This window comes from Scatophagus argus, chromosome 13 (assembly GCF_020382885.2).
Source record: "Scatophagus argus isolate fScaArg1 chromosome 13, fScaArg1.pri, whole genome shotgun sequence".
In the NCBI taxonomy this organism is placed as follows: domain Eukaryota; kingdom Metazoa; phylum Chordata; class Actinopteri; family Scatophagidae; genus Scatophagus; species Scatophagus argus.
The window spans coordinates 9,852,035-9,869,271 of NC_058505.1; positions in this window are offsets into that span (position 1 = coordinate 9,852,035).

A 17,237-nucleotide genomic window follows, 5' to 3' on the forward strand; every position below is an offset into this window, starting at 1 on the left:
CAAGTCCAAATGTGGGCAGATGAATATAAAATTTTATTTAGGCAACAATCATTCATGCACCCAACACAAAGCATACAATTCTCACAGAAAGGTTCATTACAAAAGCAAAAGTTGAACTCACCTTATATCATAACAACTGCACAAAAATAATGTAAAATTTTGTCATCTTTATTTTGAATGTCTATTTTTAGGGAAAATAAGTAGCAAAGGAGAGGTGAAATGGAGTGGAAGGGGTCAAGCTGTCGTCTCGTCTAAAGCTGGTGAGCACCTTGCGAATGGTCGAACAGTTTAACCTATAATTACTACAATTAAAATAATACTCATATTAACAAAGAAAAATTGCTTCCAAATGGTCTTTCACATGCACAAGAAAAGAAAAACAAAAACACATGGGCACAGTTTGGCTTCAGAATTTTGGCACCAGAGCATGACATGTCAGATCTGAATTAATCTTGTATATAAATGAGTAACCGTAGCTGGTTTTATGATACCATGCAAGAACATTTAATGTTTGACAGTGAACATTTTGCAGTCTAACTTTCAAATTCAAGATCAAGCAGCAGAGTGTATGCTTATTTTTGTTTTGGTTGATTGAGACACATAGCCATTTTGTTGCTGTACTCTTACAGTGCATGCAGGGAATTCCCCATGTACTTTGTTGGACATGACCAGAGAACTTGACTGCAGGCAAAACAACTTTAATGTATCTTAAACCACTGAGAGAATTCAGAAAGTTGTTCATGGACTACATTGCTAAGAGGCCAAGGAAGGGAGTGGAAGACAAGTTGGGGTGTGAACACAATACAATGTGTGTCTTAGGAGCTTCTGTGATTGATCATTTCTTCTAATCTCTCACTTTTAAGTAGTCTCTCAGGGCTAAGAGTAACGTACAATGAGGGATATACAGTAAATATTGCACATACCACCCTGACGTGTCACAACTTTTTTTGCAAGGAAAATTGCAGGGGTTGACATCAAAGTCAAAAGTACATTGCCGAAATCAAAATGTCAGCCTTATACCCTATAAAAGTCACTGGACCCCTCACTCCTGTGATGAAGAGAAACAAGGGAGACTCCAAAGTCAACACAATTTTCTCCCTTTCTTCTGAGAAAAAAGCCCACTCACAGGTTTTGCCCTTTTGCTGCTTATAGACTGAGGAACGCTGTTAAAGAGACCTCCAGCAGTATTACTGCTTGAAGATATTTTTTTTTTCTTCTGGCAATAACGACCTCATGTCCAGTAAGTGCCCTCCCAGCGTAGTATTGATGTAGAGGCCTGTTTTGGTGAGGAGTGTGAGGGAGTGATCAGAGGAGTCCCGTGGACAAAACTGCACTGCTGACCCTGGACGTCAGTGATTGATGTCAAATGTGACCATGAAACCCAACAGGGGTTGTTGTACTTTTGATTTTATTGGCCACCATGTCAGGCTGTCTGTTCTCTGTGGTGAAAAGACCTGCATCGCTACAGTCTTTGTACATGCACACTGTGGAGACACTGCCGAACAACAGTATAATGATACGTTGAGGTTTGGTAATTGAATTCTTGGCCTATCTGTAGAGACAACAGCATACAGAGTGATTCTCATATGGCTGTCATCTGATCACAGTGATATGGAATATTATACCCTGTGTAATTTCATGTTATGATAAAATTACTCAGTGTTGCTCAGTTTATAAAACACATTACTCTGCTGCTTTTTTTTTGCTTTGGGAGCACTGAAAATTACACAGAGTGCTGTAAAAATTGTGTATGAATGTGCAGTTAAAAAGCAAGCCAGTAAAATCACCTCAAAATCACACTATTTGCACTTGAAAACATAATTCTGCCTAGATTACATTTTTTCACAGTATGAAGAGGAAACGTATTTATTCAACCCTGAATATTACATTTAACAGCACTAATTTGCTCACTCACTTATGCTGTGGTGAGAAATAAAGTTGCTGTTTTCAATTAAGTTCACAGGCAATTTTTTTTGTATTATTTGGTATTGCTCCATTTTTGTACTGTATACATGTTGAACGGACATGGTGGTGGTGCACTTTTCCACCTGCAGTAATGTTTAGACAACAAAAGCACCTTGGTTAAATTGACAATCATGGTTTCAAATAAATGCTATTGAAGTAAACATGTTGTGTCTCTTCCTTCAAGTCATTTTCAGCATGTGCTGTATTAAAACAAGACCATGATTAATGTTATGTAATCCTGTTAGCTTTTAATTTCCCAGACCACTTTAATGGTATTCCTCCATTGACACAACTAATGTCTCTGACTTATCAAAGTTCAGTTGAATGTCCCTATTTCCTTGTCAGCTAGCCAGTGACAAGTGGTTGTTATCATGGATTACAGGCATGACGAGTGAAGAAGTGAGTTTAAAGTGAAAGTTGAGATTTCTGAAGATAAAGGGTGTGATATAGGATATGGCACAGCAATGAGTTTAAGAACTGCTTCTGTAACAGGTAGGTTGGTAGGTAGGTTTTTTTTCTGTAATGATACCCATGAGTACCATTATACAGAAAATTACCTTTTAACATTTAATCAAACTTCACCCCATTTAAATCCCTAAACAGCAGCATGCTGTTGAGAGAAAGTTGAACTCACTAACATTATACAGCACACAGGGGCGAGATGGGCGCAATTTACTGACATCATGTTACACAATTTCCATCACCCAGGGGCAAAAGTATGTTCACACAGTTACCCTTGCTGCCACTTGAAGCTTCAACATGCGCAAAGCTGATATTGTTGGCAACTGGTCATCTTGACCGTGCCAGACCGGTGAGTGGGCCACAGACAGTGGGTGGTTTGACCAACAAACTTGGCTGGACCAGGGTGGGGTCTCTGACAAATGCTATGCGGGGAAAACCGTCTATCTACTCCTCAACTAATGTGCTGTTTCTTTGCTGAGACTAAACTACTAGAAAATCCCACACATCACCATCCATCTAAAACTCCACCTCCACCCGTGTGTTTCTCAAGCTTGTATGCACGTACAACAATTTGTGGAGGCAAATATATATACACATGTGCACATAAATCCACTTTGAATACACTGGTTATGCAAAATATCATGACTTTCAGACATAAACTTTACAGTATGTTCGACAAATTATATTTTTATACGGGTTAGCAAGGCAGCAGAGGAGGCACTGTGGTGTTGAATCTGAAGTGACTGTTATGCAGCACATTATGTCTCACATATGTGTGTGTGTGTGTAGGATCACTGCAGAGGCTATATGTGTAGAGAAAAGCAGCGATGTAGAACACCCTCCCCTCAGCGTCCGCAGAGTGTAGTCAGAGCAATGGGGGAGACGTAAAACACTGGCTGCATTTTTCCTCCACATTTATGCATACTCAGAGAGGAGAAAAATAGACCCGTGGTTTATAATTCCCTGATTTCTCTGGAACATGCATAGAAATGTAAACGAGTACTATAAATTCACTTTTAACTGCCTTCCTGGGAATTAGCCATATAGTCTGGACTTAAGGAACTCTCGTACTTTCATTAAAAGCCACATCATTCCTTGTTAGAGTAACAATGTCCATCTCACAGAGGCTGCGGCATGTGCGCGAAACTGTGTGATAACATCTGCGCTCAGAGACGTGCGGTCAAAACATGGAGGTAATGAGTGCGTCGGGTTTTCACCAGTATCTCTTCACACTTTCCAAAATTGACCTTTTTATAGCCACGTTGTTGATTATTTTTCATATGGTTCACCTTGTTTATGTAGTGTTGTTTCTGTTGAGGGACCGCTGAAAGGTGAAGACAATGGCTGCACAAAAAGCTTTAGGTCATGACATTTTAATAAGGATCCCAGGGGAGGTTGGCTGGACCAGGTCAGACAGAGGAGAGCATTTCTGTTATGGGCGTATAAATGAACTCTGACTTCAATTGCATGCAGTTTGCCATAGGGACAAGCACTCTTTTGGGCCTGCAGAATGTAAGTCACACAGTTACCCCTTACTGCCATTCTAACCTTAGAATGTGCAAAGCTGATATTCTTGGCAACCGGTCATCTTGGCCATGACTGATCAGTGAGTAACATATTATTCATGGAAAATTTCAAGTTCCATTTTCTTTATTCATGTTTTATAAAATCGGTGAGGCCTAAACTAGACTGACTTTTTGAGAAAAATGCTTATTCACCCTCTTGAGTTAGATGAGAAGATTGATGACACTCTCATGTCTGTATGATTGTATGCTTAGCATAATGATGGGAACAAGGGACAACAGCTAGCTGGCTCTAACTCTGTCACTTCATAAATTTAATGCATACAAAAAGCAACATTTCTAAAAGCAACATTTTTTTACACTCTTCACGCAAACAAGACATAATGTGTTAATGGTTGAGTTTCAAATGGTGCTGGTACATTGACTTTATTCCCTTTAGGCAATGACAGACTAACAGTTTTCAGTCTTTATGCTAAATTAAGCTGCATTGCTACTGGCTGTAACCTCACACTTACACTTTACAAACATCAGGGTGGCTTCTCATCTTATCTTGGCAAGTTACACAGTGTTTTCCTTTAAAACCTCCTGTCATTTTCGAGGAAAAAATATTTGTTCTTTATCAGCTGTTCTCTGGAACTCGCAAGGAATCAGTCAGCAATCGACCCTGTTAACGTCTTGTGGTCTTTACAGGAAAAACACGGCTTGGGAGGAAGCTGGAGCCAATAGGGATGAAGAGAGAGAGAGAAACAGAGAGACAGCAGGAGAGAGTGAAGCTATGTGCAGGAGAACTCAGGAGGCACTGGGGCGTAATTTAAACAGGCGACGGCTCTTGTGCAGACAGGAAATGAGAGGAAGGCTAGTTCCTGGGATGGGACTGAATTGGATGTTTCAGACCTAGACCGGTACCAGAAAGAGGAGACTTATGTGCCAATGTTAAGGGTAACAGTAAGGTCATTGAGAGCAGCATTTCCTTTTCTGATCACTGGGTGAGCTTGTCAGCACCACTATCTCAGTTCCCACATCCCTCTCAAATCATTTCAATGGGTTGGATTCAAAGTCTGAAATTCAGGCCGGAGCTGAATAAGACCTCCTGTTGCTGTGCCTGTTTATAAGCTCCGCTCCACTCCACTCTTATATGCTGACTGCTTTGATTTGAAGTTTTGGGCAGTTTCATCCGATGGAAGGAAGTCAAGTTGAAAAGGCAAGAATTATTCCAGTATTAAGCCTACATCAAATAACAGGATAAAAATATGCCTAGAACCGGTGTGAGAATGCCCAGTGCGACTGGATCTCTTTTAGTCTGCAGTTTTGATTTAAAACAGACACAATACCATAGTCAGGACCTAACCATTCACATGTCAGTGCACTGGAGGAGCAAGCGGGCCTTAAGCTGCTCTGGACTGTGTAACACCCAGCCATCTTGTGAGTTCTCACTGCTCAGCCTCATGAAGTGCATAGGCCAGTGCCAGCCCACCAGATTACGGCCCATAATCAATCTGATTAGCCTGAGAGGGCGGACACCTTGGCTCACATCTGGACTGCATGCTCCGACTCCCCCACAGTTTAGTCTGACAGCAGAGCCAAAGCATTCAGCTACACAGGAAGCTGATTCTGATCATTCAATGACGTTGGGGGCAGCAGTCCTTGTGTGCTGTGTGTATTATGCAAGTATGAATGTTAGTTAGTGAGAGAGTGTATGTATTGTAGTGTTAGAGTTCACCAAGCCAAGTCCTGATAAATGAAGCATGGTATGTACAATCATTGAAGGGATATTTCTCATGCATAAAATTTTAGCTTTAGAGTTGATATAAGCTTTTATTATGACAGATGGAATGAAAAGAATTTAGGGAGCGTGTGGGAACTGAAGTATCTGCACATATAGGCCTAATGCGATCCCTCTCTAGCTGTTCGAATGAATTCATTTCTCTAGTAAAATTTCATAGCACTCCCTTGTGAGCTCATTTCAACCATGCTCTAATGATGGTGAAACACAAGGCCACACGTATCAGGCCATGTTTCCCTCACTTTCTCTGCTCACAGGCAAAAATAACAGGCACATAAGTCATTCCAGGCCTCCTATTATAAACAGGTGTCACTTTAGTGATAAAAAATGACATCTTAATTCAGAGGCGAGGCGCTTTGTCAGAGAGGATTAACACATCATCAGAAGCGATTTATTTTTATTGTGCCAGCATCATTTGGGGGGAGGTGGAGTATGTCAGTACTTCTGGCCTCTGCTTTTCCCAGAGGAGCGCTGGAGTGACACATTCAGCCTTGATGTCTCTTTGTGGAAGAGTAATGTTCTGACATGAGATTGGTCCTTTACGGTCGCTTATGGGAACAGATGAGAGTGTTTAAGGTGTGTTGTACATTGCTTAACAGTCAGTTTAAACATCCACGTGTGAGCTTTTGTTTGGGTTGTGTGGCATTTTTGTCAGCCAGCATAAGTTGCTTATTATCACTATAACTCCATTAGAATCAAATGGAAATCATGGAAATGTTAAAGATGACAGGGTAAAGTTAGAGACAATTACAAAGGCCTGTTTGCTTTGTCAAGTTTGCCCGAGGTGTGCGAGTATGTTATCATAGGCCCAAATGATATGTGGGGTCCACTTGAATTTTGTCTTTTGTTGTTTGCGGTAATTTTTCAAAAAGGAATAAATAAATCAATAATTGAATTAATTATAATTCATTTAATTTGTTGCGATTGAATCAAGTGGAAGAAACAAACATATATTTATTTCATGTTCATGTAAGATATATTTTAATAGCTATTGCTCAAAACTCTGTCATAATAAATGTGTTGAAGTGCCCTATCCTTCACCATCTAATAGCACAAGGGAACTGACATGCAGTGGTCTCCACAGGCTTGTGCTTGCTGTGTTTATAGACACACCCGGCACTTACCGTCTGTTTCTTATAAAGGATATCAAACAGGGAGAGCTGCCTGAGCCACAAAGCACCTGTTTCCGACACTTCCACTACATGTGTTTGCCGCTGTGTTCAAAGAGCCTTGAGAGGATAGAGACACCAGTTGTGCTGCCTTTGGAACTACTGTACCTGTAAACCTTTTAATCAAGAGACTTTGTCAACTTTGGTTTGGAGTTAATGTTCATTTCTGCAGCTGGGATATCTTGTTGTTTTTTTAAGCTGCTGGCTTTGACAAGTATATTCCCACTGAAAAAAAAAGCACTGAAAATTTAGAAATTGAATTATGACGTGTAATCCAAGTTAGTGATTTAAATGACACGGATGTGTTACATTTGAAAAACGGCAGTGCATGCTGCCTGCACCACTTGGACCATCTCCCTAAAGCAATAAATTGGCTTCCGCTTTAAGTCAGTGAAACTAACACTTTTTCATTAAGGTTATATGCAGTTTAGTTTGGATATACAATCTTTCAAAACCACACAGCTACACACACATCCTCCATCTTACTGAAGAGACAAAAAACAGTATTGAAAACTGTGCACAGTGTTATGAACAGCACAGTATTATGATAACACTGATGGTGGAGATGTACAATCAATATTGTGACGGGGGATGACAGAGGAAAAACATTTTCAGGAAGAAGGTGGGATTTTTGTTTCTCACAGCTCCCTCTGCATGAATAGATACGAGCATTTATAAACACACATGTGAAGTGACAAAGCCCAGCCCACAGACAGGAGAGGAAACAGTGCTATCTCCCTTGTTGTTGGTAACAGCAGGGTGTTTCAGGTAGGATGTGATTGTTTCTCTCTCTCTTTCTGTGTGTGTGTGTGTGTGTGGTATTTTTACAGGATCTTCACACTTTACAAGTCATTCCCCACTGTTAAACATCTCCGCTGCTCATCAATTCATTTAATGAATTTACCCCCAAAGTTTGTTTGGAGTATTTCTATTGCTGCCAAGCCCCCTGTTTGGAGAGGGTGTAGATTACGATCGTGCACACAGGGAATCGTGTTACTCTGAGAAATCTATTTACACAAGAGACTACATGAAAAAGTTGACTGGATGGATAACTTGGTTGTGTGTATATGTGGCCAATGAATCTACTTTCTCAAGGAGACCTCTGAGTTCTGCCAATCTCCTAGCCTAATTACTGAAACTGGCTTTTTCATTAGTGAAGTTTACTAAAGTAGGGGAGACCAGGACTACTTGTCACATGGTTAAGTTGTCACATTGTTAATACTTGTACAACAAGAGGGTGCTACTTAAAAGTGGAATACTAGTTTTGTGCCTTTACATGACCTGATGTTATATCCTGTCTGAGTGTTTTGTTATGCTTCAGTTAATGTCCTGCTTTGAGCTAACTTTAAGATATAGCCAACATTAGCAAACATGGCAGTTTGTCACATGTGACAACTTGCCCCAGCCCTTTCAGGCACAAGCACTAACCAAGCCATTCCAGGCCAAAGCCAGCCTTGCTCATTAGCAACACCTTACGCATGCCTTGTAATGCCAGCTCTACCCACCAATCAACTCCACATTTGTCCATACTCAAAATGGCTGATCCAAGAAAACAAGCCCACCTACCAAAAATTAAAAAAAATTAGAAAAATTGCTATTTTCACTGACACACCAGGAAAGGTACACAAGGTAAAAAAAAGCATATCTTTTTAAAGAAATGCAGGGCAACCCAATCTAAAACACCAAAAAAGCAGAAGGCAGGTATAAAAAGAAAGACCTCAGATGAGTCTGATTAGTGAGGCTTGACACCTGGTCTGAGTTTTGTTTGAAAGCTTGACAGGTTTTATTTGAAAGCTTAATTGAAATGATTTTCCAGTTGTAGTTGGTACTGATTTAATGGCCATGTTCCAGGATTTATTCAAGTACAATCAAAGTTAGCTGAATTTAATTTTGAATTTGAGGTAAAATGAAAAAAAAAAACAAAAACAAAACACACACACAGCAATGCATTTGCTCCTGCTTTATTAGTTGCAAAATCCAGGGGCAATTAACCCCATAAAAAATATTTGCTATTTTTAAATATATGATATATTAATCCCTGGATACATAAAAGAGTGTGAAAAGCGTGACAACATGCCCCGTCTCCCCTACTAGATGATTGTAACCTGGTTTCTTACATAAATACACTGACACGTATGGAATCACCTGCTGCTTCTTTTCACCTGCTAACAAGGAGCTTTGCCATGGAAGGATTATTCATGCAGTGGTTTTGTTGCTAATTCACATTGTTCAGCTGTACAAGCCCTTCAAGCCACTAGGAAGAGTCACCAGCCCCAGCCAATCAAATCAGTAAAGCCCAAGAGAAAAAAGTTCAATCTTTGGTACAAGATTTCGGTCCCTCAAAGACAATCCACAAAAGAAACTGGCCCATGATTGCCCTATTTCAGACATGTTCTTGTGTGTATTTGCACATAGATGGTGGAGAAAGCCAGCTCTGCAGAAACAGCGCCTGCAGAGGGGTCAGTAGTTCACTAACAGCAGTGGGAAGGTAGCCAGGTCAGGTGAATAGACACTGTGTGCATACAGACATTTTCTTATTGTGCTTTGTTAGAGGCAAGTTACAAACTTGTTGACCACATTACCATACTATTTCACAGGAAGTTGTCAAGATGATTATTAATGTCATGTGAGTTAACCTCAGCTTTGGCTACACATAGCTCTGCATGAAAGGGGATGTTTGTCATCTGGATGTCATCAGCTCTTTATTCTGTCTTTGTCCACACAGACTCTGCACCATCTCCTCACAGGGCTAAGGGTAAAGGTTCTGTCGACAGTTACACACACTACACTATTACTGTACACGTCTGTACACACATATACACAGAAACATTCAGACATGCACATTAAACTGCTACCTTCACTCGTCCTCCCTCTCCTACTGCCTGCCACCCCTCCCAAGCCTTCCCACCCCTGACCCCCCCAGTAATGAAAACAAGATGTCTTTATTCTCTCAGGACAGAGGGTAGCAGCAGTGCAACTCAAGTTAGGGCTCCCTCTCCCCTCCTCACTGTGGGCGCTCTATAAATACTCTTACGACTTTCTTAAATATGTGACAAAAATACATTAACAGAGAGTTTATGGGCACACGTTTGGCTGGTGAAAGTAAAAGGAGTTCTCCAGTGCAAACTTGTCCCAGCCTGACAGAGACGTGGAAGTGACAGCTGAGCTTTGTGGACCTGCAGAAGATCCCAGAGACTCTGATGATGAACTAAGATGAGGCTTCTTGAAGGGGACACAAGAAAAGGGGCGAGTTGCTGTCCCTGTGGGCCTGTGTGTATTGTATGTACTGTAGGCATTTGAGTATGAAGTTTCCACTGAGGAAGGTGAGTATTGCTCCAAGACTCTGCACCTGATCTTAATTTTTCAATTTGTAACCAATCTTTTCACAAATGGGCACCAAATGTAAGAATAAACATGCCAGATATTCATCTTGTTTACATCAAAGCTCCATAACATTGCAATAGCCACCCTGCTCCACCTCACTCACTTAAACCCCAGCAGCATCCCACCAAGGCTAAACACTGCCTCGGTCTGTCGCTGCTTCTTTTCCTGCCATACATTAGTCCTAATCAAGGTCGAGTCCTATTTGTACTTACTTTGTTTGAAACTGGCTATATGTTGTCTCTCTGCTTTGAGTGTGTGATTAGGATAGATGGATACTGCTGTGCCACATTTGGATATGTTTTCTCAAAACTAGAAGATATGGCTAGCCAGTGATGGCCTAAAGTGCAGTTCAGTGTTTTTTATATGACTGGATCTATGATCTTTCTTTTTTTTTTCCAAACACAAAAGTGTGAAATTTAAAACCTGTGCAACTGTGAAAGTGTGCAATTAAAAAGTCAGTAACCCAATACAATAACATGGCTTTGCATTATAGCTCTAAGGTGTCCCAGGTTTCAAAATATCAGAGCCTCCATTAGCCATTGGCTGATTTGGATTTTGTGAAATAATTTCAGTTGTCTTTGCAAAATACAAATAAAACTCTTGCTGTGTGACATGTTACTTTACATTAAAAATAACAAGGGAGCCTTGCATGATTCATTACATTTTACTTCAGCAGAGATTCCCTTAAGATAACCACTACCACTGTGTGAGAACACTGTGTGCCTTATGGAGGAAACCTGGGTTAGTAATTAAAGCCCAAATCCCAGAGTGACTGAAATGCGTACTTTCTAAACCACAGACACACTTAACACTGGTGTACACAGACCTAGAGTAGACAGGTAACATACACCTTCCATACATAATCACCCACTGATCTGCTCTGTTGTGGCCTGAGCCCATTGTAATATAGAAATAGTAATGAACCTTAGCTATGTCATGCTATCCTTACACACACCTCTCATCTCTGTGTTTGTGAATGTGCATGTGTGCCTTTCTCCTTGTTTGTGAGCTCTCAAGCATGAGAGTGTGAATGTGTGTATGCGCTGTGATTGACACTGGTGTTTACAAAGCTGTCTCTCCACACATTTCAGGTCAACTGGGCATCTCCATTACTTCAGGATGCCTATTGTTCAGTGATTCTAAACATTTTAGCATTGACTTCATTCAGTACCAGTTTACACCACTTCTGTGCTGGGAAAGTCATTGATCTCAATCAGCAGTCCATTATCTTTAGCGGGCAATTATCCACATTGTCACTTTTGCATTTAGCCCAGTGACTCTGAGGTCACAGGGGCCTGGGGTAACTCAAGCCGTGTGGACGACTCCCCGTTCCCTCATATAAAGAGTCTTCCAGGGTAAAGCACCCCCAAGGGGCCTTTCTGCACAAACACGCAGAATAGCCTTCTTTATTGAACTTCCACTGCAATGTGTCACCACTGAGTTATTTCAAGCAGCAAAAAGGAGTTTAAGCTAAGAGACAGGCTTTGACTTCACAAACTCCTCATTTTTGAGACAGGGTTTCAGTAGGTATGATTGTGGCTGTGTCAGCAGTAGAAGTAGCAATGTGACCTCGAGTCGCATGTGTCTGCAGGTTTTTATTCTGACCACTGACAACAGATGATTTCACTCTCAATCAGAGTGCAGGGACGGTTGAGTGAAATCACCTGGTTCAGTGATTAGAGTGGAAACTTGCAGCCTTTTGGTCTTAGTTATTTAAGGATTTAACATATATTCTGCTGCTTTATGCATGAGATAGGAGGATATATGGATATATGATTACAGTGAGTGCCATGTTTACTTACCACCTTTTAAACCAAAGTGGCTGAGGTTGGACCACATGCATTTACATAGAATTAAAGCTAGAAATACACAAAAATGTGAAATGGACATTTTGTAATACATGTTGTTTTCAATGGCCATTCACAGCCTCATTCTATGAAAGCATGAAGTTATAACAGGTGACAGAGAAACAATGTTGATTGATTTAATGCTTCAATCTTACCTCCCTGCTGGCTGTTTTATGTATGTTGTGTTTTATGAGGATATACCTTACAACTGAACTGGTTTAGGTTTGCATGACTTCCTCAATGTTGTCTGATTAAAAAAAAAAAAGACAACAGCATTTACAAATACACGTCAATTTCCTGTGGTTAGTGCAAAATGATATGAAGGTGCATCCCAGTGAGTTGAAAATGTTTCTACTCAAACAAGAATTCTGCACTTTTAATTTAGCTTTATGGTGTGTGTCATAAATCTAACCGACTTGACTATTTTAGGCTAATAAACACACATGGTCCGGTGGTCAAATTTGCACTAATGACACAAGATGAACGTTTTCTTAATTTTCAGACTGAAACTCACCTTTATTTTAAACAGGTGTATGTAATCCAGCTCTCGTGCAGCTGCCCCATAGCCAAAGACTGGAGATGGTAAATAAAGGAAAATGACTTTGACGATTTGGTTGTTAGTTCTTTTCTGTGCAAATTTTCAATTCAGCTTGTTTATATTAAAATATAGCCAGCTATACCTGCCAGAAAATAAGGTGTAATTTGACTGTGTAATGTGTAAGGTGTTGAATGATGCCTAGTATTGCAGGGTGGTAAGGCACGATGCAGCGCTCTCTCAGTTAATCACTGTGGCTGTATTTCATTAAAAAAAAAAAAAGTTCAGGGGAATATTTAAAATAGACAAAAGGCGATCCAGTACAAATATGAATGGCTGACTTTAAACACCTTAATGGCCCTCAGACCAGAACTTGGCAGTGGCTGGAGTTATGAGTAATATCCGTCTGCAGGCAGCTAGTCCATTTAAGAGAAGAGCAATAAATGGCTCAAGTGAGGGGGGAGGAAAATGGTGCATTTCAGTTTAAACAAGGTATGGACTTGTCCATTTCCTTTGTTTTTCAGTTCCAGAATGGAAATCGTAAATAATAAATAATAGCCCATATTTTGTGGGTTCATATTTTGCAGGGCACAACAAGAGCACACTGAGAAATGATGGTACGAAAGAGCTAACAGAATAACCAAATCCAGATTTCAGGTTAGTAGTTCATAGTCTCCTCTCTTATTTGAAGCTCCGCATTCAAACTTTGACCTTCTCATCGAGCAGCTCTACCCTTGAGCCTTTAAAAAGACACCGTGTCCATGCAGCCCTTACTAAACACATTCTTAAACATCTTCTGAGGTGACACACTTTTTAAACAGCATCAAACACCATTTCTCTTTTCTTTTTTAGCCTCTTTAATATCCATGTTTCCTCTTTTAAGACAGTCCTCATGTTTTCTCTAGCACTGCATGTCCCAACCTTGGGAAAAAAGCCCATTTCCTCCTGGTTCCAAGTTCTCCCGCTGAGGGATGAAGTGTGTCCCTAAGTTCAAGCTGCACCCCAGGCAATGTGAGGGGTGAAGAGAACAAGAGGTGGACCAGTGCTAGAGCCAGGCAATACTCACCAGTGTGTGGGAGAAAATTGCGGGGTTACTGACCTTACAGGGAAATAAGAAAAGCTTGAGAAAATACACAACAAACAGGAGACAGCTTAGTCATCTTCAAGTCATGGACCTGATAAATATGATCTGCATGACAAGGAAAGGTCAAAGCTTATATCAGGCATTTGGGTCTAAAGGTCAGTGGTTATATTATCAGTCTTTTTCGGTTTAACGATTCTGCTTTGTAAGTTACAATTACCAACAAGTTCTCATCCAAGGTTGTCAGATACATCTGCTTTGCACCTTTCAATGTCTCAACCAGACGCACAAGGCTCTTTGTGCCACAAAGCCTTTCTAACACGTGGTTGACAAGAAACGGCATTTTGGTAACTTTAACGCTTCCTGGTTACGTATAGGATAATATCAGTGATGTTTGGTTTTATTCATTCCCAGCCTCCACTCCTCCTTGGACGTTCGATCTGTAAACTACGTTGCATGGTGCCGTTGCTCTGAATGTCTTGAACCCATGTGGATGGGTACACATTCGAGCTAATCTAAAGCCCAGTGTGACTCAGATGCTAAAGTCTGAATGGGGAGCCAAGGGCTAAAATGGAAGTTCACTTGTCAGTTCCCCAATATGTGAAAGCGTATACGGGTTGGGGAGCTTCTGTACTGCTGGTTTTTAATTGCCATTTCTGAAGTAGGGCTATCATGAAATCAGATTGTGTCCAATAAATTCATAACAATATTACTCAATATCTATAGGAAATTTGTTGATCAACATTTCATCATCATTTCCTGTAGTCTTTTTTAATTGAATCAAAAAAATATTTTTCTTCCTTATCCTGCCTGTTTATATTCAACTGACATTTGTCTGACAATTTGTGTTTGCGATTAGAGCAAATATGCTATGAAAAAGTAGTTTTAGTTTCTATTTTGGCATGAGGACACCACCACCAAATATGGTCTCCTGTAGGGTAGATAGTCTTCAAATTGAGATTCCCACTGAAAATGAGTTTGTTCGCAAGTATGCCTGTGAAATCTCTCCTACTTTTTATATCCAGTCTTCCAGACTGAAATGATTCAACCATCCATCATGAACAGTTTTTTATGCAAAATGTAGGAATAGGAATAAACATTTGATTGAATAATGAATAGCCAGTTAGATGACCACTCTCATAAAAATAACAGATTCAAAAACTTGCTGCAAACAATCTTGTAACTTTAAAACTGCAAGCTACTTACACAAAGCAAATTTATGCTTAACCATACGTAATTAATGACAAAGAGTAATATATTTTGGAACTGTTTGGTGCTAGTCTTGAAGTAACTAAACTTTCTATCAGTTTTCATTGCCATGTACCTGCACACAGACGTATACACCACAACAGTAGCTTCTTCCGGGTGACGGAAACACACTGGAGGTCAGCTCTGTTCTCAGCAGCAGGAGAAGACATCATCATAACACATTTTATATGTTATTCCACAATGCTATATTTCAAACAAATATCTTTTAAAGTCTGATGAGTTCGGTGTGTGTGGTCACATACAGTCCAGTTACATTTCTCAGATTTCACACATTCATTAGTTAAGTTGATTGGTTGAAATGTGAAAGGGAAACTTGAACCATCATCATATGCCAACAGATGTCTGCTTGGCACTACTGCCCAGAAACGTATTAGCAAAGGAGATTTTCATCAGTGTCTGGGCACATATAGTGAGTGACGAGGACAGACAAATTTTGCCATAGGCCAAGTTTAGACAGTAGCGTGATGGATGCTCTCCTACTTCTAATGAAGCTCCTGTCTCATATTAGCCCAGGGTGAGGGAAACAAAATGTAGGGAAGGAAAAGAGGCTGCAGTGGGGGCAAGGAGCAGGGAGTTATCTCATGCTAACTTAGTTAGCTGATAGGCTCCAGGGATACAGGAGGAGAAGGGTCAAGACCTCTACCAACGTCCCCCAGGGGACCAAGGCACAGAGAAGTCAACATTCCTGAGAAACTCTTAGACCTTCCTCCCCTAGAGAGATGGAGAGATGAGGGAAAGAGCAGTGGAAGGATGAGATGGAGAGAGCCTAAGCAAAAAAAAAAAAAAGAATGACAGAAGTTGTCAGATGTTCTTTCCGTTTAGCCCATTGACAGAACAATAAATGCACAAAAGACACACATTTCTCTATGCGTTACATACATTTTCCAGCCCTTTGGCAATCTCAGGCATTATTAGTGACTCATGAACTCACACTGACCTCTGTACACTCATTCCTGTCATTATTTATGAAATATTTTTAGGCAAACTCCTAAAATAGTCTTTCTCTCCTCTCCTCCCCTTGGCTAAGTCATTTCCAGTGCAGCGGCGGCTGGCGCCTGCAGAAGTCTGAGGAGCAGGAGGAATTCTTACTAGTTTTTTGGCAGAGAGCCATCGCTATAATGATACAGCATGTCAGGTTTATTGCCGACATGTGCATGCAAAAAGAATTTGCATAACCTGTACCTGTATTTGTTTATGAGGCGCAGTTTAAGGAAAATATGTGTGTGCAGACAGCTGATATAATAGTATCTGGCAACTGTGGTGGCGGCTGAGATCCTGACAAATGCTGTGGGTGCAGGACACTGATAATGACTTTATTCATCAACCTCGTCTTAGACGTTCACTCAGCTGATACTGCAGCAAGGCTCTAGACTTGTGGTTGCTTCTGCCTGAGATCTTTGTGGTATATTGCCCAGTTTTATGTTTTTCTTCTGTTTCTTGATGAAAGATGACAAAAAAATATGAGCAGGGAATTACAAAGACCATCAGTCCTTATTTTACAGATGCTTGCTGCAGAATGTAAAGTTATTAATTGAGTTAATGTGGGCCACATAGGCTGTGTGATCTGTGCATTGATTGTACCGCAGCCAGGACCTCTAGACACAGCACATTTTGAGGCCTGACATAGATTGAGTTGATGCACAGTAACTGCACTTTGTCTGACCTCACAACTAAATCCCTATCACTCCCCCTACTGTACAGAAAGCACACAAGTCTCAAAGGATTTTAAATATGTGCAGCCCGAGAGTTTGATCAGCCTTGTGACATCACAAGTATGGGAATAAAATTGAGCTTGAGCACACATGATAATGTTGTTTGCAAACACATATTCCCCATGCTGCACATGTGCACCATCATTTGTTTTCAGGACGACAAGCAACTGTAAGTAGAAAAGCAGATCAGAGAGGCAGTGCAGAATCACATGAAAACATTATTGTTTTGGTTTCCAAGTCATTTCAAAGTGAGTGCAAGCGCCAAAAAATGATTCCTGCCTTCTCTTTGCAGCAGAAGTTATTTTGTCCCGTCTGTAAGAGTTTGCCTTTCTTCATCCGATCTAATACAGCAGAGCTTTGACAGCCCTCATTCTGCTCTCAATCCTAGCTTGTTATCCTCATGTCGTTCTTGACAGCCCACACTGCAAAAACCCCCTCCAAACATGTAGGAATGTATGGGAAATATAGCTTCCTGGAATGCCACTGGCAATCACTGCCAGCCAAACA